The sequence below is a fragment of the Dipodomys ordii genome, unplaced genomic scaffold (assembly GCF_000151885.1).
Source record: "Dipodomys ordii isolate 6190 unplaced genomic scaffold, Dord_2.0 Scaffold31, whole genome shotgun sequence".
Taxonomy (NCBI): Eukaryota; Metazoa; Chordata; class Mammalia; order Rodentia; family Heteromyidae; genus Dipodomys; species Dipodomys ordii.
In genome coordinates this window covers 4,059,774-4,084,292 of record NW_012267247.1, presented here as the reverse complement: position 1 = coordinate 4,084,292, position 24,519 = coordinate 4,059,774, and the positions used below count along the sequence as shown (strand labels likewise).

The following is a 24,519-nucleotide window of genomic DNA, read 5'->3' as shown; positions in this document are numbered from 1 at the left end:
CGCCAGGCTCGGCCCTGTCTTCCTAGCTGTGTCAGCAAAGCTCTCTGCACTTTAGCAGCACCTGCAAAACAGGGCAAGGATAGGACCTAGCACACAGGGCTGTCGTGAGCATGAAATGAAATCAGGCATAGAAAGCATGGATACAGTGCTGAACTCAGGATAAGTGCTCTCATGATTAATGTCATTGTCAGTGTGGTTCTTCTATCATCCTCCACTCTGCGCAGCTCCCTTTGCCATTTGCAAAGGGCACTGACTCTGGAATTCTCTCCTCGTTCCTCCAGCAGCCTTTGATAACAGCTACTGTTAGCTAAGGATCTGCTTTAGGCTGGTCACTGTGAAAAGTTTGGGACAATGTTCTCCAAATCAGCCTGTGAGAATGGTACATTATTAACACATCTTTCTGATGACGAAGCAGGTTCATAGGGGTTATGTGGCTTCCTAAGTCACACAGCTAATTCTTTTTTTTGGGGGGGGTCTGGTCGTGGGGCTTGAACTCTGGGTCTGGGTGCTGTCCCTCAGCTCTTCAGCTCAAGACTAGTGCTCTACCACTTGAGCCACAGCGCCACTTCTGGCTTTTTCTGCTTATGTGGTGCTGAGCCTCATGCATGCAAGGCAAGCACTCTATCACTGAGCCACCTTCCCAGGCCCATCACACAGTTAATTCAAAGTCAGAACTTGAACTCATTGAGGTTGGAGGTGTGGCTAGGTGTGCCAGCCAGTAAATGAAAGCATCAGATAATGAGTTTGAGTCCAGATCTTGGAAAGAAGAAAAAGGAGGAGGAGGAGGAGGAAGAGAAGAAGGAGGAGAAGAAGAAGGAGAAGAAGAAGAAGCAGAAGAACAATAACAACAACAACAACAGAAGCAACAACAACAGCAGCAACAACAACTTGAACTCATCTTTGACTGGCTCTGGAATTTATACTTTAGGTTCCTTCCCTGGGAGTGGGGGTGAGGGCAGGATCAGAGCTGGGTGGGTCAGGCAAGAAGAAAAGCCTGGGCTCATTATTTTTAACCCTTCTACCCAAGATTCTCTAAAGCCAGAACCAAGCAGCTGTTCCCATCGTGCTCTTCTTGGGAAGACCTCATTAGTCTTGAAATGACCAATCAGAAGTTGACACATCTTTACTGAATTAACCATCTCTAGAGAGGGTAATGGAAACAAGGAAGGGGAGAGAATCTGCCCAAAGTCCTGGTGGGGATCAGCTTGGGAGGAGACTGGTAGTTGGGGTGCCAGTGGGGGCCTAGTGGAGGTTCTCTAACCCCTTCGAGAGTCCCTACCGCCCCTTCTCCTTCTCCATGTCTGGTGGCGCCTGCTCACTCTGTGATGCTAAATGTGGCGTGACCAGGGAAGCGCAGAGCTGGCCGTAACTGGACACCGCACGGAGGCAGGCCTGGGGCCTGAAGTATGGGGTGGCCCATCTCAGGCTTCGCATGACCGCCTCAGCCTGGCCCTTGCTCCCTGGACAGCTCCTCCTGGATGGCTCCAGGCCTACCTATGGGGGGTGGGGGCGGGAAGGAGGAGGAAAGGAGAGCTTGGCATGTTCCCAGGGCATTCCAGCCCCTTCAGGAGCAAGGTGCTGGGAGTGGGGAGGGGGTGGCAGTGGGGGGGTGGGTGGAATTCCCCTCCCAATCTCCAGCACTGTTATCTGGTGAGGGGTGGCTGGTAATGAAGAACCAGGACTTTGATTTGGGCCAACCTTACTTTGGGATCCAACCATGTCACTTTCTAGCTGAGGACTCTGGGGAATGATATTTCCCTTCCTTCATCTGATAAATGGAGCCTATGGCTCACCTCTAGGGGTCCTTAGGAGGATTTAGGGAGAGGAGGTATAGAGGGTGCTAGAACATGCCCAAGGACACATGTCACATATTTGGCCCCATTCACTCAAGGGGCTGGACCCAAGGCTACTTCACCTCAGGCTCTACAGTTTCCCTAATGGTCTCTTGTGCTTCTGGCCTGGTAACCTTTGGGATATGGGCCAATGAACTCATCTCCAGCTGGCAACTGCCCTCACTAGCCCTGCCTGCCCATTTGCTTGTCACTCAGCCTGGATCTCAGGCGGCTCAGACCCCTTCCTAACCTCTGTACACATATGGATGTAAGGACACCTCCCAGAAATGCAGCCCAGCATTCTCTCAAAAGCACCCCAGCAGCACCTGCTTTACCTCATCCTTGACCCAGTCCTCAATTCCCAGGCCTGGGTTATCTATACACCCTGGCTGAGTTCTTGACTATTAAGAGGCCTGAAGAAGCCAGATACCAGTAGCTCATACCTATTATCCTGCCTACTCAGGAAGCTGAGGATCTGAGGATCAGGGTTCAAAGCCAGCCTGGGCAGACAAATCTGAGAGACTCTTATTTCTAATTAACCAGCAAAATGCCAGAAATAAAAGTGTGGCTCGAATGGTACAGTTCCAGATTTGAGCAGACAAGCTAAGACACTTGGAGTTCAAGCCCCAGTACCAACACCAAAAGAAAAAGAAAAAAAAGATAGAAAGAAAAGGCTCTCCCTGCCTGTGACTTTCATACCTTGACTTGGCTAAACCATTACCCATCTCCTCCAAGCCACTCGAGTCAAGATTAGAAACTGGCTATGCAGAGCTCCAAGGCCTGACCCTCAATTAACACTGATGATGCAAACGTCCCTTCAGTCCAGGTTCCTTTGGGCAGGCTCTGTAAGAGCTGAAGCTCTGGGCTTTAAGTTGCTGAGAAGAGGGTAAAAGCCCAGAAGAAAGGGGCCCCTCAATCAACTCCATTCATTTGCCCTGCCTCAAGTCTAGGCCAAAGGCCCCTCCTGACTGGTATATACAGTGAGTGCCCTATCCAGCATGGGAGGAGTTCACTGTGGGGTAGAGGGAGAGGGAGTGGCTGGTTCCAGCCCCATCTGTTGTATCCAGCAGAACTTTTGAAGCTGAATGACCTGGAGTCAGACCTGGGTCTGAATCCTAATCATGGTGGGAAATTGATTGAACAGGTTGCTTAACTTCCTTCCCTGGGACTCAGTTTCCTCGTCTGTAAAATGGGGCTAATAATACATACCTCTCAGGAGGATTAGATGAAATATTGCTTGTAAATAGCTGAACGCATAGTATGTACTCAATAAATGATAGCTATTATTAATAATTAGCAGTGGGGCAGAGTTAATTTAAGGCATGGGGGTAGGGGAAGGGAACGCCAAGGAAACTCCTCTTTCATGCTCTTTCCTACCTTTCATCACCTGCTGCCTGACATTGTTGTCCCCCACTGGCAGAGGCTCTTGACTCTGGCCTCAGAGGTCATTTCAGCCTTCCCCAGTAGTAGAGCCAAAGTCTAGAGGAACTTGTAGAGACTATACTGAAAAAGGCTATAATCCTGGGTGTAAGGAGTCCTCCCAATAACCCTAGTGTCCTGAGCTGGCATCTGCATCCTGAAGAAATCTTTCACTATGTCTAACTTTGATCCTACTTATTTGGATTTCAGGGAGCATAAAGAGATGTGAGCACAGATATCAGGGAATCAATGCTGTCTCCTGCTCTCAGATCCCTGGAGCCCTCCCAGAACATTCTCATGGCTCCTCGTGTACAAGCTGCGATGACCCACAACCTCCCCCATTCCTGGGCTGGAAGCCTGGGCTGTCAGTGGTGGACTGGGACCTGAGGGCCTATGATTCTCAGGACCAGGATCATCATAGATCTACATCTATGGAACGCTCCGCAGTTCACTCTGTTTTATAAATTATTCCATTTGTTCTTCTTTCTGCCTCTCCTCCCACCCTGGGGTACAATGACTCCACTGGCAGAGGTTTTTAGGAACCAAGGGCACCCACGTCTTCCCAACGCCATGTCCCTTGAAAGCAGGCTAAGTTAGCTCCGGTGAGAGCAACTGGCCAGAGAAATTTGCACAGGCTACAAATCAGAGTTAGGTTCTTTTTCCTGCTTATTGGCAGACAGTTACCATCAGAGAAAGATAGGCAAAGTCCTTAACCCCATTTTTCAGAGGGGTGAAAATTGAGGCCCTGAGAGAGGAAATGGCATGTCCAGGGCCAGGCAGCTAAAATGTCACCTCACATCTCCTCTCATGCTTCCAGAGCCCTGACAGCAAACCCTAGACACAATCATTCCAGAAAAGTCAACGTTGGACAACCCCTGCAGAGGCTTTGTCGGTATCTAAGCAACCTCTTTATCCTTGCCCTCTAAGCATCCACCATGATCCCCAGGGAGAAGGAAGGAACAATTCAGGATAGAAAGACCTGATCTGCTCTGGAGTGAAGGGAAGAGGGAAATGACCTCTGACCTGAGCAGGATGAGGAAGCTCCCCCAGAAAGCTGACACCAGAAGAACAACAATCATTACTACACCCCCACTCTGTGCTCTTCCCACAAATAGCCTGACACCTCCATCTTTCAGAGACTTCTGCTCAGCCCCTTAAGACTCGGGGTACTTGGGAGTGTGGGGGGTCAGGGGATACCCCATTTGCTGACTATGTGATCTTGGACAAGTTACTTCTGTACTTCTAAGCAAAGTGAGGTCCAGGGACCATTGATACCTTAAGATTCATGCCTGTAACCCTAACTACTCAGGAGTCTGAGATCTTGGGATCGGGGTTTGAAGCCAGCCCAGACAGAAAAGTCCATAAAACTCTGATCTCCATTTATAAAAAGTTGGAAGTAGAAATGTGGCTCAAGTAGTAGAGTATTGTTCTTAAGGGAAAAGAATAAGAGACAGTGTGGCCAGGCTCTGAGTTCAAGCCCTAAGATCCCCCCCACACACACACATACAAAAGGAAAGGAAAGAAAGAAGAAAGGAAGGAAGGAAGAAGGAAGGAAGGAAGGAAAGGAAGAAAGGAAGGAAGGGAGGGAGGGAAGGAAGAAGGGAAAAGAAAAGAAAAGATGCTGTGAGTTTGGCGCTGGTGGCTGAGATCTGAGGATTGTGATTTAAAGCCAGCCCAGGTAGAAAAGCCCATGAGTCTCTTATCTACAATTAACCACCAAAAAGCCAGAAGTAGAGCTGTGGTTCAAGTGGTAGAGCACTAGCTTTGAGCAAAAGCTCAAAGCCTAGAGCCCAGAGTTGGAGCCTCATGATCAGCAGTTCAAACCCCAGGGCCTATGGAGGTATGTGAGGTACAGGGAACAGTCAGCTGGGTCTGTACCCCTGTTTCCCTTTCAGGAATCCTCCCTGAAGACTGTCACCCCTTTCTATAGATCAGGAGACTGAGGCTCAGAGAAGTTTAGCTGACTTGCTCAAGTCACCCAGCTATTAAATTGTACTCCCCAGGAATCAGACCGGGTGTCAGAATCATCCCTTTAAACACCACAGCACACAGCCCCACCTGCCTCCTGGGGGATGTGGAGCTTTCCTCCGGAGCCCATGTTGGCAGCTGAGTCACAGAGGCCAGAAGGGGACAGGGTGGGCACCTGCCCCACTGAGGACCCTCTGGTGGGGAGGAGGGGGGTTCTCCATGCACCACGCCCCCTCCCACCTGGCCACCTCCTCGCCCGCCTTTTACGAGTGAGGTGGAGACGGCTCAGTTCCACCTTAATGGTTTCTGTTGCTGGCTGTGGCAGCATGTTTTACGAGAGGTGGGGCCCTGCCCAGTGCTAGCCCGCAGCCCCACCCGGGGCTCCACCTGCCAGGCTGCTGGGAGGGGTCCCCTGGAGCAGCTCCATAATTACCTCCTGTATGTGTGTGTGGGGGGGGGGAGGCAGGGAAAGGCCTGGGGGCTGTGCCTAAGGCTTGGGCACCCCAGGATATGGCAAGCCTGCAAGTGCCAAGAAGGAGGGGTTTCTAGCGCCTTTCCTCCCATCAAGGCTAGGGCTGGGACAGCAGCATCCTGACTCCTCTGGCTCTGGACCCTGCTTGGGTTTCAGGAAATGGGTCACCGGCCCAGCCTTGGGATCTGACTGAAGTACTCAGAGGAGCAGTTAGGGGTGGAATGCAGGGGATAGAATTGTCCAGGAGAGCAAAGATTGAGAAGCAGCCATGCCTCCCCTATAGGATGTTTTCCTCGCTGACACCTGAGCTGAGTCATTTCTGTACCCCAAGTCAGGTCTTTCCCAAAGCCACCTGTCACCCTCTGCCTCTGGATGTAGGCTAGGCACAGAGCGTCCTTCAAGACTTCTATCCTGAAAGAGCATGTCAAGGGCTGCCTTCTCTGTCTTGTGCTGAGCTGAAAGTACGTGCAGCTATCTAACCATTCTTATGATGCCAGTCCAGTTGCTCTATCTTTCCTGTCATTCACCAAGGTATCCCCTCTACCCAGATGCTATTTAAGGACAGTAGGCTTCATCCCTCCTCCAGGGAGGGTCCCAGCTTTGCTGCAGGTGCCTGACTCTGACAGCTTCCTGTCCTCCCCGCCCCCCACTCTCCCTGCCCAGCACTTTTTTTTTTCTTTCTAGCATCCCCAGCCACATCTGAGTAGCTTCCCAGCTCTCCATCCCCTCTCCAACCCTACCACCCAACCCTGTCGCCAAAGAGCCAAATCTAAGCACTTACATTGGGCTGTGGGCCATGGCCACCATCACAGCTTCGGGGAGTCATTCAGCCTGCAGTTCCCTAGGAGGCTCCATGGAGGTATAAATACTCCCACATGCCTAGACCAGCCCCCTGCCCCAGGGCTGGGGCGGGGCTGCCTCCCCAGGCCAGGTAGGTAGGTCATACATGCCCCATAAATGCCACAGGACCACAGGCCCTCCTCAGCAGCCCTGGCCTCTATGAATGGATGGATGGAGGGATGCAAGGAAGGAAAGGTGGCTGGGTGGATGGAAGGAAAGAAAGATGGGTAGGCCAAGGCATGTATCGACGAATGGCTGAATGGATAGCTGGACAATGAGTAGATGGAAAGCTAGATAGATGATGGCTAGACAGACAGATGGAAGAGCATTTAGTGGGACCAATGGAGAGATGTCTATGATCTCCCTGTGGATGCTTATTTTGTAGCTGTAATGAAGAATTTCAAGAAAGCAAGAAACTTCCAATCTCAAAGCTCCATCTACCTTTCTTCTTCCTTCTGCTATGGTCACCTAGTCTGAGAGATAAGCTCTGCTGGGCTCTCCCTGCTCCTTAGATACTCCTTTCCAGCGATCAAGAGGACCCCTGCCTAAGCCCCTTACTCTAGCCCTCAGGAATTTTTGCTCCCTTGGATGAGCAGCTTAAGACAAATCCACACAGCTCTGACTTGAAACCATGACTGTTGAAGACAAGTGACAAAACTATCAGGGTCTCAATGGAAGGCTCAGGGGTGGGACTTCGTGTCTCCTTAATCTTCCTGGGGCATTGTGTAGAAAGCAGGGATCAGAGAAGGAAAATTCTCTCAAATCCTCAGCCTGCACAGCTGTGTGACAGGTGTCAAAGACTGGATAATGAGGTAGGGAATGACTGAAGGCTTTTTTTTAGGAAACGTCACCTTCATCCTTCCTACAACAAACTTCCTCCAGAATGGGCTGAGGGGATGGAGCTGCTGTTGCTGTGCTCTGAGCAGCCATTAGCTCTGGGTCCCTGAGGCCCTGAAGTCCCACCCCATAATGATGTCATTCAGAGCTGAGACTGATGCCCCCCTCCCATACTCCCAACTGGGCACAGAGCTGATTGGTTGTGGCCATGATTGGCAGCTAATGATTTGATTTGTGAGAACAATAAGAATGATGGAGCCTTGCCCCCACTGCCTCCCTTAACTTAGCATCCTTTTCAAAAGCCTTTACAGAGCCTGAATTCCCAACACCTCTCATGGGAAGTCTTCCTGGTTCAAGAACTCAAAAGGATCTCCTCTTAGCTCTACCATCTGCATGGGCTAGTTATAGACATCAATCTATTTTCTCCTTTCTTCCTTTTTTTTTTTCTTTCTTTTTTGGTGCTTATCCTGGGGCTTGAACTCAAGGCTTGGGCATTGTCCTTGAGCTTTTGTGCTCAAGGCTAGTGCTCTACCACTTGAGCCACACCTTCACTTCCAGGTTTTTGGGGGTTTTTTTTGGTAGTTAATTGAAGATAGAATTCCATGGACTTTCCTGTCTGGGCTGGCTTTGAACTGAGATGTTCAGATCTCAGCCTTCTGAATAGCTAGGATTATAGGCATTGAGCCACTTCGGCCCTACTTATTCTTCCTTTGTAAAATAGAATCCTCATCCTTGCCCTACATACCTCACCTGAGACTGAGCAAGAATGTCAAAGTGCCAGGAGGAAGGTGAGACACGCATCTTATCTGGTGCCCTGCCTCCTTCTCTGTGTTCCCAGGCATGTGCAAGGGAACTGAGAGAGATTTTCCTCTTCAGTCATTTGCCCTTCCCAAGAGTGCTCCCTATGTGGGGAGTCAAGAGGACACCCATCTAGCCGTTGAGCCCCTTTTTGTCTGCCCATCTTGGTAGATTCCACCATCCCTTAGGTCAGAGCCTCCTCTCATACTCTGTACATATTATTACCAGGACTGCTCATTATCACCAATCTATTATTAGGGATATTAATTCTGCCACCACTACTAATAACACAGATTTAGTACAAGACAAAATACATGCTGATGTGTCTCCCCCCAACCTCCACACTGTCCAACACAGGGGGCAGGCTTGTGGTTAACTGCTTGCCCTGACCAAATCTTGGAGGCAGAAGCACATTGAGAGATCCTCTCATTCAATTAAGACCTTCTTGACAGAGAGAGAAACTGAGACCCTACCAGGGGAAGGGATTTTTCTTGCTATGCAGGTACCTATGTACTGCTCCTTGCTCTGGGGGCATGGACTCCTGGAGGCTGACTCTAAGACCCCAGCCATGATATTGGAGAACTGATGGGCACTGAGGCTTGTTTTCCCTCTCCTCCCTTCCTTCCTTCCCTCCCTCCCTTCTTCCCTTTCCTTCCTTTCCCTCCCTCCTTCCCTCCCTCCCTCTCTCTCTCTCTTCCTTCCTTCCTTCCTTCTTCCCCTCTCTCTCTTCCTTCCTTCCTTCCTTCCTTCCTTCCTTCCTTTCTTTCTTTCTTTCTTTCTTTCTTTCTTTCTTTCTTTCTTTCTTTCTTTCTTTCTTTCCTTCTTCCTTTCTTTCTTTCTTTCTTTCTTTCTTTCTTTCTTTCTTTCTTTCTTTCTTTCTTTCTTTCTTTCTTTCTTTCTTTCTTTCTTTCTTTCTTTCCTGGAGCATAAACTCAGGGCTTGGACACTGACCCTTAACTTTTTTCCCCTCAAGGCTAGCTACACTATCACTTCCAACTTTTTGGTGATTAATTGGAAATAAAAGTCTCATGGCTTCCAAGTCTGATTTTGAACTGCCATCCTCAGATCTCAGCCACCTAAGTAGCTAGGATTACAAGCAACTCAAGATGGGAGCCACCAGTACCCATGTTGTGGTTATCTTCCTGAGCCTCTCTATACCCTTGGCTCTACTCCCACCCCACATTTCTCTATTAACACCTCCAGAACCTCCTAGGCCTAGCAGTGCCATCCCCAAGAGTCTTCTGTCTCAAAACCCTCCTACCAAGGAACCTTCATGGGAAGTTCCAGTGAAATAGATACCTCTCTAAGACACCTGCTCTGTGGGGCCCAATGTGGGCTTCAAAGGGAGCCGGGACACCAGTTAACACTGACTGTAAACACTGCTGCGGCCACTGACGCTCTGTGCTAGGAAGAATTCGAATTGAGTCTTCAGATTATGTGTGTGTGTGTGTGTGTGTGTGTGTGTGAGAGAGAGAGAGAGAGAGAGAGAGAGAGAGAGATCCCTGGATACATCCTATGCCTTCTGCTCCTGATAGACTGGTGCAGTCTGGGCCATGACTATGGAATTTACAAGTGTAGGTGGGACTTCCAACTGTCTCTGGGTGATCTGGTTCCAAGGACACGCCCCGTTCTGTGTGTGTGTGTGTGTGTGTGGTGTGGTGTTGTCCAGGCTGGCTGTGTGTTTAGGCTAGGGGAGCCTTGAAGATGGATGAGGGCAGAATTTGAAGTCACTGGTTGCATCCTCCTGTGGGGTTGGGATAAATGGTGAAGCCCCAGCTTTCTAGCGGGTTCTCTGTGGCAGCATGGGGAGAAGTAAGGGAGCCTTAAAGAGTGCCCACTCCTGGAACTTCCAGAGTGGCCTGTGGGTGCACAGGTTTCCTTTTCTCTGTGACTCACAGCAGGCTCTCCAGTCTAGTTCCTTGAGAGATCACGATTCAGCTAAATCTCTCCCAGGCCCCATTAATCTGAGCTGACTAAGCAAAAGCCACAGGCGGGGTAGAGACTGGGGGATGCTTATGACAATGGCAGTCATTCCTAAACAACCCAGCAGGCCTTCCAGCTCTAGTTCCCTGTCTAGCTTTCTGCCTTGACATAGCCAGGCCTGGTCAGAACAGTCATGCTCCCTGACCCCTCCCCTCATCCAAGTCAGATTGTGACTGCAGCTGTTCTGGCTCTATCAATCTGTCTTTTTTCTGCTTCCCCTTGCCACACTCCTTCAGACTTAGCTCATTTTTACTGTTTGGCCAGAATCTAGCCTTTAAGGACTCAAATGGGATGGGAAGCTGAGAGCTTCTCCAAGGATGAACCATGTCCAACCCATTCCTCCCAGGGGAAGTTCTGGGCTTTCCTTCAATATTCAGAGACCATGGAAGACAGATGAGAATCTGGCAGGGACACTGGTGAGGGGATCTGTGGTATAAGTGGAGATCTATCCTGAGAAGGTAGGCATGTCTGGATGGGAAATGGGGATTGGAAGGGCGATGGAGGCAGGGCCAATGAGGTGAGATGGTAGGAAGAGGAAGATGTATATTGCCCAGGCTAGATGGAAATAAAGTTGGGAATGGAGATGAGGAGGTGGAAAGGAAGGGAGATGAGCTGAGGTTAAAAATGGGAATGAAGCCTGGTGCCGGTGGCTCATGCCTGTAATCCTAGCTACTCAAGAGGCTGAGATCTGAGGATTGCAGTTCAAAGCCAGCCCAAGCAAGAAAGTCCGTTAGATTCTTATCTCCAATAAACCACTCAAAAACTGGAAGTGGCACTGTGGCTCAAGCGGTAGAGCGCTCACTTTCAGCTGAAGAGCGCAAGGTCAACGCCCAGGCCCAGAGTTCAAGCTCCACGACCAACAACAACAACAACAAAAGGGAATGAACTAGGCGCTGGTAGCTCACATCTGTAATCTGAGATACTCAGGAGGCTGAACTTTGAGGATCAAGGTTCAAAGCCATCCTGGGCAGGAAAGTCCGTGAGACTCTTATCTCCAATTAACCACCAGAAAACCAGAAGTGGCACTGTAGTTCAAGTGGTAGACTGCTTGCCTTGAGCTGAAGAGCTCAAGGACAATGCCCAGGCCCAGAGTTCAAGCCCCATGACTGACCAAAAAAAATGGGAATGAGGGGTTGGAGGGGTGGCTTAAGTGATAGAGCACCTGCCTAGACTCATGAGGCCCTGAGTTTAATCCTCAGTACTACCAGAAAAAAAAAAAGTAAGGGAGGGGAATGAGGTAGCTGGGTATAGTAGTATATACCTATAACCACAGCCACTCAGGTGGCTGAAGCAGGAGGATCACTTGAGTCCAAGAGTTTGAGGCCAGCCTGGGCAATATAGTGACACTCCGTCTCTAAGATGGAGCCATGTGGGTTGGTACATGCCTGTAATTATAGCACTGAAAAGCTGAGGAAGGGAGAATTGCAAGCTCCAGGCCAGCCTGGTCTACCTAATGAGACTATGCCTCAAAAATAAAAAAGGAGGGGGGGTGCTGGGAAGGTGGCTCAGTGGTAGAGCGCTTGCCTTGCACGCATGAGGCCCTGGGTTTGATTCCTCAGTACCACATAAGCAAAAAGAAAAAAGCCGGAAGTGGCACTGTGGCTCAAGTGATAGAGCACTAGCCTTGAGCTGAAGTGCTGAGAGATAGTGCCCAGGCCCAGAGTTCAGGCCCCACGACTGGACCCCCCCAAAATAAAAATAAATAAAAAGGGGGCGCTGGGAAGGTGGCTTAGTGGTAGAGTGCCTGCCTACCATGCAGGAAGCCCTGGGTTCAATTCTGGAGTGCCACATAAACAGAAAAAACTGGAAGTAGTGATGTGGCTCAAGTGATAGAGTATTAGCCTTGAGCAAAAGAAGCTCAGGGACAGTGCCCAGGCCCTGAGTTCAAGCTCCAGGACTGGCAATAAATAAATATAAAAGAATAAAAAAGAGAGTAAAAGAAAGAAAGAAAAAAAGGATGCAAAAGGAAATAAAGAGTTGAGCCAGGTGCTGGTGGTTCACACCTGTAATCCTAGCTACTCAGGAGGCTGAGATCTGAGGATTCCAGTTTGAAGCCAGTTTGGGAAAGAAAGTCTGTGAAACTCTTATTTTTAATTAATCACCAAAAAGTGGTAGACTCAAGTGGTAGAACACTAACCTTGAGAAAAAAAACTAAGGGACAGCTCCCAGACCTTGAGTTCAAGCCCCAATATTGGAGCACGTGAAGAAAGGACAGCAAGAAGGAAGGGAAGAAGTGGAGCTGTAGCTCAAGTGGTAGAGCGCTTGCCTTGAGCTGAAGAACTGAGGGACAGCGCCCAGGCCTAGAGTTCAAGCCCCACATCCAACAACAACAACAACAAAAAGAAGTTGTTTTGCTGGGCATCGGTGGCTCATGCCTGTAATCCTAGCTACTCAGGAGGCTGAGATCTGAGGATCACAGTTCAAAGCCAGCCCAGGCAAGAAAGACCGTGTGACTCCTATCTCCAATAAACCACTAGAAACTTGGAAGTGGAGCTGTAGCTCAAGTGGTAGAGCGCTCACCTTTAGGTGAAGAGCTGAGGGACAGCGCCCAGGCTCAGAGTTCAAGCCCCACATCCAACAAAAAAAAAAGAAGGAAGGGAGGAGAATAGGGCTAAACTGGGAAGAATATAGGGTGAATGAGGCTGGGATAGAAGAGTTAGAAAGAGCTGGGCGCCAGTGGCTCACGCCTGTAATCCTAGCTACTGAGGAGGCTCAACCGTGAGACTCTTATCTCTAAAAAAAAAAAAAAAAACCACTAGAAAACTGGAAGTGGCGCTGTGGCTCAAGTGGTAGAGTGCTCACCTTGAGCTGAAGAGCTGAGGGACGGTGCCCAAGTCCAGAGTTCAAGCCCCATGACCAACCAAAAAAAAAAAGAAGGGGCTGGGAAGTTGGCTCAGTGGTAGAGCGCTTGCCTTGCATGCCTGAGGCCCTGGGTTTGATTCCTCAGCACCACATAAGAAAAAAGCCGGAAGTGGCGCTGTGGCTCAAGTGGTAGAGCGCTAGTCTTGAGCTGAAGAGCTGAGGGACAGCACTCAAGCCCAGAGTTCAGGCCCCATGACCGGACCCCACCCCCCAAAAAAAAGAAGAGTTAGAAGAGACTCAGATGAAGGAAGCAGGGATGGATACAGACACACTGGAAAGAACCAATTTATTCAGGCACCATTTGATTGGTGCTCCTGGGATGCACCCTCAGAGGTCACCCTGTCCTTCTCTGCTCCCAGGCACATTGCCAGTTCAACCCCACCCCATCAGTGGCTGCCTTTCCGCTTAGGAAACCACCTCTTTTGGTTGCAAAGCCTAGATATACTCATCTTAAGATATGGAGCGAGTGATCTCCCTGACACGGCACCTGTCTCTCCCACTGAGAAAACCAATCAGGCCACGGCAGAGATGGCAACAGACCTATAGGCCCATCCCCTCCATCTCTTTGTATGCCGGAGAGGGGTTAGCCAGGGAGAGCATAAGGGTCCCCCGATCTTAGAAGAATATGGTGCTGTTGTAGATGACAGAGGACAGTAGGTGCAGGCTTGCAAGTTCCCAGAAGGTTTCACTGTGACTTACAACAACCTGATATAGGCATAGGTGACAGTTTCTGCTGGTCCATGCAGACCAGGCTCAACTCAAGGCAGAAGGAGAGAGGTTAGACATCAGGATGGGCACGATAGAGAGTCCAAGGGCTAGAGTGTTGTTGCTTTCTCAGAGGGCAGATGGGACTTTCCAGAGGCTAAGGAAGTCTCCCTGAGGCAAAGGATGGTACGAGACAGAAAGGGTACGTGTGGTGTGGAGGGGTTGCTCCCCACCATGTGCTCCCCACCATGTGCCCCCCCCCGCCTTCTTCCTTCTCTAGATAAGAGGACTAAGGCTATTTGGAAATGTGGGGTCCGTGTGTGGATAAGACAAAGGTGGGGAGCTAGGAGGATCCCCAAGACCCCAACATTTTTTCTCTTGCCTTTTTTTTTCTTTTTCAGAACTTGCTGATCTAGAGGATCCTTGGGGCTCCCTGAGCCCCTGGGAAATAAAGTCTTCCAAGAACTCCCTGGCATTCCTGGGAGAACAGGTTCCTGGCTCTGGGAGACAAGAGTGAGGCGCCGGGGCCTGGGGGTGCAGCGTGCCTCAGCAGGCCCTGGAGCTGAGAGCTGAGCTCGGCAGAGGCTGCATAGGGCGAGCAGGGCGGGGTGGGGCGGGAAGGGCATGTGCCTCTCCCTGTGACACCTTAGGCCCGGAGAATCCCCAACCCGGAAGTCCCTGTTCCCCCACCTCCACCCAAGACCACCCAGCACTGTCCCTGCCTTGCACACCCCAAAGGGGCCGGAACTGTGTGCTGCGCGTGCACACACACACACCCCGGTTAGGGATGTCCTACTGTTTGTGTCCTATCTTGTAGATCAGGAAGTGACCAAGATGGTAGAAGGTCCCAGAAGAGACCAGTAGGGACAGGACAGGACTATAGTACAATACTACCCTCTCCACCCTACTGTCATATCAGTCCAGAGGCACTGGGGATCACCAATGCAGGAATGAGAAGGATCTAGGGTGGGTAGAATTGGACCCTGCAGCAGTAGAGACTTCAGAGAGAATCTGGGAAGGACTTCACGATTGAGGACAAACTGAACTCTTTTCCTCCTTGCAGAAAATTAGGAAAATGAGGAGCGAGCAGCCCTGACTTGGGGTGTGGTGATTGGTACAGAGGCAGGGGATAGGTGAGATGAATGGGCTTCCTAAGTGACCTTCTCTATCTGGTCCTTTTTGGCTGGCCAGTTCTTCCCGGACACCATCCCTATCCAAACAAAACCCCCACACCTTTAGGTGTAGGAAGACAGACAAACACTAAGGGAGAGCCTGGGGTGGGGGGAATGCCATAGAGAAAGCTAGCCCCCCACCTGCTCAGGTAGAGCATGGGAAGGCTCTGTGGGAACTGGAGACAGCATCCACAGACCCCCCAAGTTCTAGGCTCCAGGGGTTCATGGGCTCCCTGCCTGTCTCAGGTGTTCTCATCAGGCCTCTTTGCTTCAAGGGTCTCGAGGAAGAGAAAAGACCCCAACGCTCAGGGGCATGGCTTCTCTAGTTCAGCATCGGCCCCTGGCCACAGCACCTGTTTGCCACCTGTCTGTTCTCCACAAGGTGCATGGCTCCTTCCTGCAACCCAGGCTTCCACACAGGCGGCAGCCATCCACACCCCAGCCCTGGCTGTCCAGAGAGGTTGGGTGATTTCCATGTGTGACCATGGGGCCCCTCTGACCCCCCCCCAGAACTGGGTTCTCCCCTTTCCTTCTGGAAGAGCCATTCTGCGGGGTATCTGTCAGCTCCAATTCTCCAGTGCTTCATTCCCTCCTAGCCCAGAGTAAAACGTTCACCTACGTACATTCAACAACGTTCAACAAACACGTACCCCTCCCACAAAAGCCAGCCCCCCCCACATTGGAGTCAAGACCTGGCCCCACCACAAGGAAAGATGAGTATGAAAAGAAGGGGCATGGAAGAGGGGGGGCCCCTTAGCCTCAGGGCACTCACCCCAATCCTGTGCCTCCTTTAAGTTGCAGTGAGAAGTGAGAGGCGACTCCAGATGCTCCCCGTCCTTCCTGAGGCCCATTAAAAAGGGGAGCCCCCTCCTCAGGTCCTGGCCCAGCCCTGCTGGCCTCCACGGCTGACTTAGGTTGGGTTTCCTCTTACCTGCTCAGTGAAGCAGGTCGGCGTGGGGGCCTGCCTTTGGGGATGGGGTAAGGGGGGGGACAGGAGCTTTGTCTGTCTGTCAGTCCGTCAGCCTGGCTGTCCTGGATCTGTGCTGACATCAGGTGAGGGGAGGCAGCGGCTGGGTGAGCCAATAATTATGATATCAGCTTCCCCTTGCCCCTAGGGGCTCTGCTGCCAAAATGGGGAGAAGAGAGAGGTGAGTAAGAAGCGAGCTTGCTTCTTTGCTCTTGTTTGACAGGTACCAGCTCCTGTGCCCGCCCCAGCCGCGCCCCGGCTCCCCCCAACCCCTCCCACCTCCTGCACCAGCCCAGGCCCCCTGCTCCTGCCAGCGGGCACAGTCTGTGGCATGCCAAGGAGGGGGTTGTCCTGTGGCCCCCACCTGCACCCAAGAATATCAGCCCCCATGGGTGGGGCATAGGCTTGTCGGGACACGTACATGTGTGTCAGGAGAGCCTGGTGGCCGCATGTATGTGCATGGAAATCAGCAAGGGGGTTCGAGGGAACTGTAGACAGAGTTCTTTGTGGCCTGGTCTGGACAGGCAGTGATGGGAACCCCTCAATTCAAGGACACAGCATTGGCACAGGCTTGCTGGGGACTGCTCATCAATCCATGGCCCCCCTCTGAGAGCCCCCACGCAAATGTGTGACTTCCTCTTCTCCAATGTCTATTTGTCTGTGTCTAGGAATCTTCTGTCTGTCCCAGGCTTGTGACTGTGTCACCTGGGTTAATAACCACGTGTTTGTGCACCTGTGCCCGCTCTGGGTCAGGAATCCCAGCTCTGTGTGTGTGTATCTGGGGCAAAGGGGGGCATCTGTGGGTAGAGATGAGGACTCCCCAGTTCTGTGTCATGGTCCACAACGTCTCTTTATGGTGGAAAGAATGGAAATAGACCTCCAAGTGGCCATGGCCTGGTCCCTGATGCCCTCCCCAGACCCCTCTTCCCCGCAGTCCATGGTAAGGAATGGCTCAATGGTCCCACCTGGGTTAGGCCTGGAGCCATCATCCCTGGCTCCACATCAGCCTCCTGGTGCAGCTCCCATCCCTGTCCCTACCACCTTTCTCTCCTGGCTTCCTTGAGTTTCTCCCTTGCCCCTCCGCTCATCGCCTATCACCATCCAGTCTGTGTGTGTGCGTGCACATATGCCTGGAATGGAGCTTGAACTCAGGGCCTCACTCTCTCTTGCATTTTCCACTCAAGGCTGGCACTCTACCACTTGAGCCATACCTCCAATTCTGGCTTTTTTTTCTGGTTAATTGGAGATAAATGAGTCAGACTGTTACTTAGCCTCTTCAGACTTCGGCCTCCTGAGTAGCTAGGATGACAGGCCTGAGACATCAGTTCCCAGCTGTTCAATCTTTTCTTCCTTCCCTAGATTCCTCTTGCCAGGCTTCTAAGTCCATTTGAAACTTTCTCTGGAGCTAATGTCTCCAGGGCCCAAGGAATGTTGGCTCTTGGACAACGCCTGATGGTGGTCATCTGGCACAAATGTTGAGCAGAAACTGGGTGCTGGCTGGTGGCTCATGTCTGTCACTCTAGCTAATCAGGAGGCTGAGATCTGAGGATCACTGTTTGAAGCAAGCTTTAGCAGGAAAGTCTGTGAGACTCTTATCTCTAACCCCCAGAAAACTGAAAGTGGAGCTGGGGCTCAAAGTGTGCCAGCCTTGAGCAATAAAGCTCAGGAACAGCGCCAAGGCCCTGAGTTCAAGCCCCACAACTAATAAAATAAAATATTTCCCATGTAATTGTAACCCCTCTATACAGTATTTTCACAATAAAAAATAAAAATAAATTTTAAAAAACCAACCAAACAAAAAAAATAAAATAAAACATTTGGAGAGTTTTTTTTCTTTTTTCTTTTTTTTTTAAATCGAGGATGAAAATATTCAATGCTTGAGCTGAAGAGCTGAGGGACAGCACCCAGGTCCAGAGTTCAGGCTCCATGACCGGACCCCCCCCCCAAAAAAAAAGAAAATGTTCAATGCTCAATAGAAAAGAAGGTACTGGTTGGCTAATAATGCAGCACCTATTTGTAAGTGCTGTTGAGCTGTGTAATCTTCCATACTTCCACTTAAGGCCTCAGTTTCCTCATCTGTTAATAAGGGAGTAGCATTCATATATAGAGTTTAAAGTTCCTAGCATAATCCCTGAGCATAGAGTAGATGTCAATAAACACATGACTCTTTTCTTCCTCAAGCCCTGTGGTTCTAGCTAGGAAATGAGGACATGTGAGCTACCCCTTTGGGTACAGAGATTTTTTTTCTCTCCATAAGAAAGCCAGGTTCTGATGGTTCATGCCTGTAATCCTAGCTACTCAGTAAGCTGGTCACTGAGGATTACAGTTCAAAGCCAGCCTGATCAGGAACGTCTGTGAGACTCTTATCTCTAATAAATCACCAGAAAACCAGAAGTGCCACTTTGGCTCAAGTGGTAGAGTGCTAGCCTTGAGCTGAAGAGCTCATGGACAGCATGCAGGTCCAGAGTTCAAGCCCTGTGACTGACAAAAAAGAAAAAAAAAGGTTAGATTCAATTCTTCTTTCTCTGGGACTCTTAACAGTAGAAGTCAAAGTCCTGCTCCCTTAAGAGAGAATGGAATTTCACTGTACAAAGGCAATTGTCAAGACCTTGTGTGTTTGCTAATTGCTCCTCTCTAAAGCATTCATGGCTGATTGAAGAAGTTCTACTCACATGTATTTCTTTTTTATTTATTGCTTTATTGTTGTTCTAGAGGTAATATACAGCTAGGTTACCTTTACAAATGTCAGATAATAAGTACATTTCTTTCCTTTTGTTCCACATGGGGCTTGAATGCAGGGCCTGGGTCTTGGTGTCAGGGTACTATCCCTGAGCTTTTTTATTTAAGACTAGTGCCTTACCACTTTGAGTCACAGCACCACTTCTGGTTTTCTTTTAATTTTTTTTTTTTTTTGGTTTGGTCGTGGGGCGCTGTCCCTCTCTGGTTTTTTTCTTTTTGCTTATGTGGTGCTGAGGAATCGAACCCAGGGCCTCATGCGTGCAAGGCAAGCACTCTACCACTGAGCCACCTTCCCAGCCCCCACTTCTGGTTTTGTAGTGGCTAAGTGGAGATAAGAGTCTCATGGACTTTCCTGCCAAAGTCTGGCTTCAAACTGCAGTCTTCAGATCTCAGCTTCCTGAGTAGCTAGGATTACAGGCATGAACCACTGGTACATGGCTACACACATATTTCTGTAGAGATACTCAGCACCCATGCAAACTAAGAAAGTTGTCATTGAAGTCTATTCTAATTGTAATTAGCCAATATTATTCTGAAGATTCTAACCAAAGCAATAAGATATAAAACAGGGTGGCGGGGCCTAGAAGTATGGCTAAAGTGGTAGAGCTCCTGCCTATCAAGTGTAAAGCCTTGAGTTCAATCCCCAGTCCCATAAAAATAAAATTAAATGAAAAGAATTCTAAGAGAACTAAGGAAAAGACTATTAGAATTAATGTGAGAATTTAGTAAGGTAGGAGAATGAAGATTAGGGTGTAAAATCAATACCATTTCTTTACAACTGGAACAAATATCCAGTTTGAAAGGCATGGTGGTTCATGTCTGTGATCTTGATACTGAAGATGAAGAAAGGAGGATTATGAGTTTGAAAACCATCTATTAAAAAAAGGCATCAGTGGCTCACATCTGTAATCCTTAGGAGGATGAGACAAGAAGACCAAGGTTCAAAGCCAGCCTGGGCAGAAAAGTCTGAGAACCACTTCAATTAACCATCAAAATTCCAGACTGGAGGCATGGCTTAAGTGATAGAGCACTAGCCATGAGCAAGAAAGTAGAACAAGAGTTCAAGGTCTTCTAGTTCAAGCCCCAGTACCAGCACACACACACACACACACACACACACACACACACACACACACACACACAGAGGAGATACAAGTCACAATAGCAACATTACAAAAACACTTGATAAAATCTACAAAACAAGGCTGGGAAGGTGGCTCAGTGGTAGAGCGCTTGCCTTGCATGCATGAGGCCCTGGGTTCGATTCCTCAGCACCACATAAGCAGAAAAAGCTGGAAGTGGCACTGTGGCTCAAGTGGTAGAGCGCTAGTCTTGAGCTGAAGAGCTGAAGGACAGTGCCCAGGCCCAGAGTTCAGGCACCATGACTGGCAAAAACAACAACAAAACAAACAAACACACAAAAATCTACAAAACAAAACAAAAGAACTGTGATTTTGGCACAGAAATAAACAAAGTAATGGAAGATAAGGTTCTAGAATGAACTAGAATATCTATGAAATGGAGCATGTGATAATAAGGCATCTTAAAGAAGCAGGGAAAATGTAAGCAGTTCAATAAATGGAGTTGAGATTCTGGACTTTTCTATTTGAAAGAAGGAAAGTTAAATTCTGCTTCACATGACACATTGAAAAAACCTCATTCACTGAAGAGCTTAGTAAAAATAAAAAACACAAATAAAAAGGAAAAAATAGGGGCTGGGAAGGTGGCTCAGTAGTAGAGTGCTTGCCTTGCATGCATGAGACTCTTGGTTCGATTCTTCAGCACCACATAAGTAGAAAAAGCCAGAAGTGACGCTGTGGCTCAAGTGGTAGAGCACTAGCCTTGAGCTGAAGAGCTGAGGGACAGCGCCCAGGCCCAGAGTTCAGGCAAAAGGAAAAAATATGCGAAATGTTTTTTTTTTATTAATTTATAAAGCAGAGAAGAAATTTGAGAACATATGAAATCCTAAATCCAAAGAGGAATCTGGTGATAGATTTTACTAGGAAAAATTCAAGCCAGCACTGGTGATTCATGCCTGTAATCCTAGCTACCATGGAGGCTGAGATCTGAGGATTGAGGTTCAAAGCCAGCCCCAGCAGCAAAGTGCATGAGACTCTTATCTCCAATTAACCACTAGAAAACTCAGGTCCTGAGTTCACAACCCATGAGTGAAAAGGAAAAAAAAAAAGAAAAATGTATTTCCTGCAGGACAGAACAAAAGCAAAGTTAAAAGACAAGGTTAAAAGACAAAGCACCACCCCTGACAAAGATGTCATAATATATGACCATAGGGGCTGGGAAGGTAGCTCAGTGGTAGAGTGCTTGCCTTGCATGCATGAGGCCCTGGGTTCAATTCCTCAGCACCACATAAGCAAAAAAAAAAATCCAGAAGTGGCCCTGTAGCTCAAGTGGTAGAGCGCTAGCCTTGAGCTGAAAAGCTGAGGGACAGCACCCAGGCCCAGAGTTCAGACCCTACGACTGGACCCCCCCCCAAAAATGACCATAATATATAATGTCCATAATATATAAAGAACTCTTCTGAATAAATAAAAAGACAATCTCAAAAAAGAAAAAGGAAATGGTCAAAGGGAATGAATAAGCAACTCACAAGCAACTACAAATAGCCCCCATCCAAAAAAAAAAGGAAGAAAAGAAAGGAATAGTTTTCAACTTCCTTAAAAATCAAAGCAATACTTGCTGAGTATAGACGTGCATGCCTGTAATCCCCCTAGCAGAAAAGCTTGCAACTCAAGGACAAATTGATGAGTTAAGAGCCCAGGATGTCCCGAAGGACTGTGTTAGAGCTGCTGGTTGTCCCCTTTCTACAGACAGATTCTGCATCTGACAGGTGAGAAATGCATCTTCCTCTTTAGAGAAGAGCTCTATCCTCACTCAGGAGATGGGTGTGGGCTCCAGCTCCCTGGTTCCTTTGGGAAATTTGGCTTCCTCTTTGCTAGCAGTCTGTGAGTCCCACTAGGAACCTTGGGAATTTCAACCGAGCTGGGACTGTAGGGGATTTTATTCCAACTTCTCCATCTCCAACAGAGCCATTAGCTCCTTCTCTTGTTCTAGCAACTCCTCAGTTCCCTCCTGGCTCATCTAGCTTCAATTCTCACTTGTGCAGTGTTGGCTGGGCTCCCTGGACAGGCCTTCTGTGTAGTGGCTTGGTACCCCACACTTCAGCACCCTAATTTCAGGTCCACAGATGGGGAGTTGAGCTGGGCTCCAGCCTAGAAGGCTGAGCCTAACACTTCTGGGGTTCTCCTACGTATTACTTGGCTGGCATGGAAGACAATCTGCAAAGCAGATCTAGGGGTAACGCATGTGCTTAGCATGACTGAAATCCTGGGTTCAAGCCTTAGCACCTCCTCCCCAAAGGGCATCTGCAGAGGGACAGGGTTTACCTAGCACTGATGTTAATTGGATTATAGGCATGTACCTTTAAACTCAGAGTATTTCCTTGATTTTTGATGAAGTTGAAAGCTTTTTTTCCCCTCTTCCCTCCCTCCCTTCCCTTCCCTTCCCTTCCCTTCCCTTCCCTTCCCTTCCCTTTCCCCTCCCTCCCTCCCTCCTTCCTTCCTTCCTTCCTTCCTTCCTTCCTTCCTTGCTTGCTTGCTTGCTTCCTTCCTTCCTATTTGTAGTTTGTTTGTGAATTGCTTATTCATGTCTAAGGCAGTTGGAGCCATCTGGGGTTACCAGGGTGGGTTTCCCTGGAGGAGGACAGGCAGCTCCTTGGCTTGGACAACAAGAGAAGCTCCAGGCCAGATCTGTAGCAGGTCTGTTGGACTGAGAAGTCTGCACGCCTGTTCTGGTTGGCTGACCCACTGGGAAGCCCAGGGAGTTTCCAGGCTTGGTGGGGAGGGTCCAGGCATGGAGGAATACAGTTAGAGTCCTGCTGGGTGGGAAGGGCTGTTCTCCGGGCTTGACTGCTTCTGCTGAAGGAAGAGAGCTGCCCAGAGACCAGTGGGATGGGTGTGTACAGCCTACTTGTGTAAAGAGCACTTACAATCCAGTAACTAGTACCTGTGTGCGAATGTGCAAGTGTGCTTTTACTTCTTTTTCTTTTTCCTTTCTGTTTGCAGGTCCTGGAGCTTGAACTCAGGGTCTGTCTCTGAGCTTCTTTTGTTCAAGGCTAGAACTCTACCACTTGGAACCACAGCTCCATTTCTTGCCTTTTCTGTGATTAATTGGAGATAAATGTCTTACAGACTTTCCTGCCCAGTCTGGCTTCAAACCATGATTCTCAGATCTCTCAGCCTCTTGAACAGTGGGATTACAGGCACCCAGCTTGCTCCTTCCTTCCTTTCTTCCTTCCTTCCTTCCTTCATTCCTTCCTTCCTTCCTCCCTCCCTCCCTCCCTCCCTCCCCCTCTTTCTTTCTTTTCTTTCTCTGTCTCCCTTCCTTCCATCCTTCCTTCCTTTCCCTCCCTCCCTCCCTTCCTTCCTTCCTCAACACCCCCCCCACCCCCCCCGCCTCTCTTTCTCTGCCAGTCCTGGGGCTTGAACTCAGGGCCTGGGCACTGTCCTCAAGATTCAAGGCCAGCACTCTACCACATGAACCACAGGGCCTCTTCTAGTTTTTTCTGTTTATGTGGTACTGAGGAATTGAACCCAGGGCTTCATGCATGCTAGGCAAGTGTTTTACCCTTCTTTTTTTCTTTTTGATTGGTTGTGGGGCTTGAATTCAAGGCCTGGGCCCTGCCTCTGAGTCTTTTTGTGCTCAAGGCTAGCACTCTGTCACTTGAGCCACAGCTCCTCTTCCTCTTTCTTTCTTTCTCTTTCTTCCCCCCCTCTCACTCTCTCTCTCTCTCTTCTTTTTTATTGTCAGGCCTGGGACTTGAACTCAGGTCTTGGGTGCTGTCCTTTAGCTTTTTCACTCAAGACTGGATCTACCACTTGAGTCACACCTCCAATTTCAGCTTTTTGCTAGTTATTTGGAGATAAGCATCTCTCATATTTGTCTGCCCCAACTGAGAATCCTCAGATCTCAGCCTCCTCAGTAGTTAGGATTATAGGCATGAGCCACCAGTGCCTGACTGTTAATTGCTTTTCTGTTGCCATGCATACAAAACACGAAGTATGTACATGAAGCTGTAGTGTGCTACTACTGTGTCCAGGCCAGAAGCTGTGTGTAAGCCTGTGCACCTCTGCTTGTGAGAACATTGGATGTGCCCTTGCATACAGGACCATCCAAGTACCACAGATGTAAAAATGTCTGTGAGTGTGTATGTGAAGGTAGGCTACCCAGAGTGACCCTTGGGGTAACTAGTCACTTGGTTCACATGAATGTATGTGAATATGTCTAGCTCTGTGTGTGTGTGTGTGTGTGTGTGTGTGTGTGTGTGTATTAGTGTTTGTTAGGAAAATGGAAGAGAACAGAAAAGGAATAGACCAGACTCAATTCTCAACAGGTGAGGACTATTTATTGCCAGAGAGGGGCACAGACCTTCTCATGGGTATGGAGGTTGTGCAAAGGGGTAGATTTGGGGTCGGGCTTATATGGGGTCTGTGCAAGGAAGCAGAGGTTCATGAAAAAGCCATTAGGTCTAGGGAGGTGGGGGGCTTTTCTGTTGGACCCACAATGGGATATTTACAAGCCAGCCTTATATGGATTGCTCTGCCTGCATCAGGCAGTCTGCGAATATCTGATGGCTTGTCTGACGTCTGTACGTACCTGGGAAAATAGGGTGGGGGTCAATCCTTCATATTCTATCTTTAGATACATAAAAAGATTGGGGGGGAGAGAGAGAGAGAGCGAGAGGCAAGTACTTCAGTGTCCATGGTTTTAGGGGTTTTTTTTTGGGGGGGGGTCTGGTCGTGGGGCCTGAACTCTGAACTCTGGGCCTGGGCGCTGTCCCTCAGCTCTTCAGCTCAAGGCTAGCGCTCTACCCCTTGAGCCACAGTGCCACTTCTGGCTTTTTTCTTT

General features: G+C 49.2%; 1 protein-coding gene across 2 annotated transcripts in view; it reads right to left on the bottom strand.

The window, feature by feature from the left end:
• Foxn1 (forkhead box N1) overlaps positions 1-16,020 on the bottom strand; it is a 32,973-nt gene extending 16,953 nt beyond the window's left edge. The window contains exon 1 of one of the 2 annotated variants that reach the window (XM_013016428.1): positions 15,820-16,020. The gene's annotated coding sequence lies outside the window, so the exon portion shown is untranslated. The remainder of the gene's footprint in view (positions 1-15,819) is intronic. The other variant, XM_013016426.1, reaches the window with a different exon arrangement.
• Positions 16,021-24,519: the final 8,499 nt, after the last annotated feature.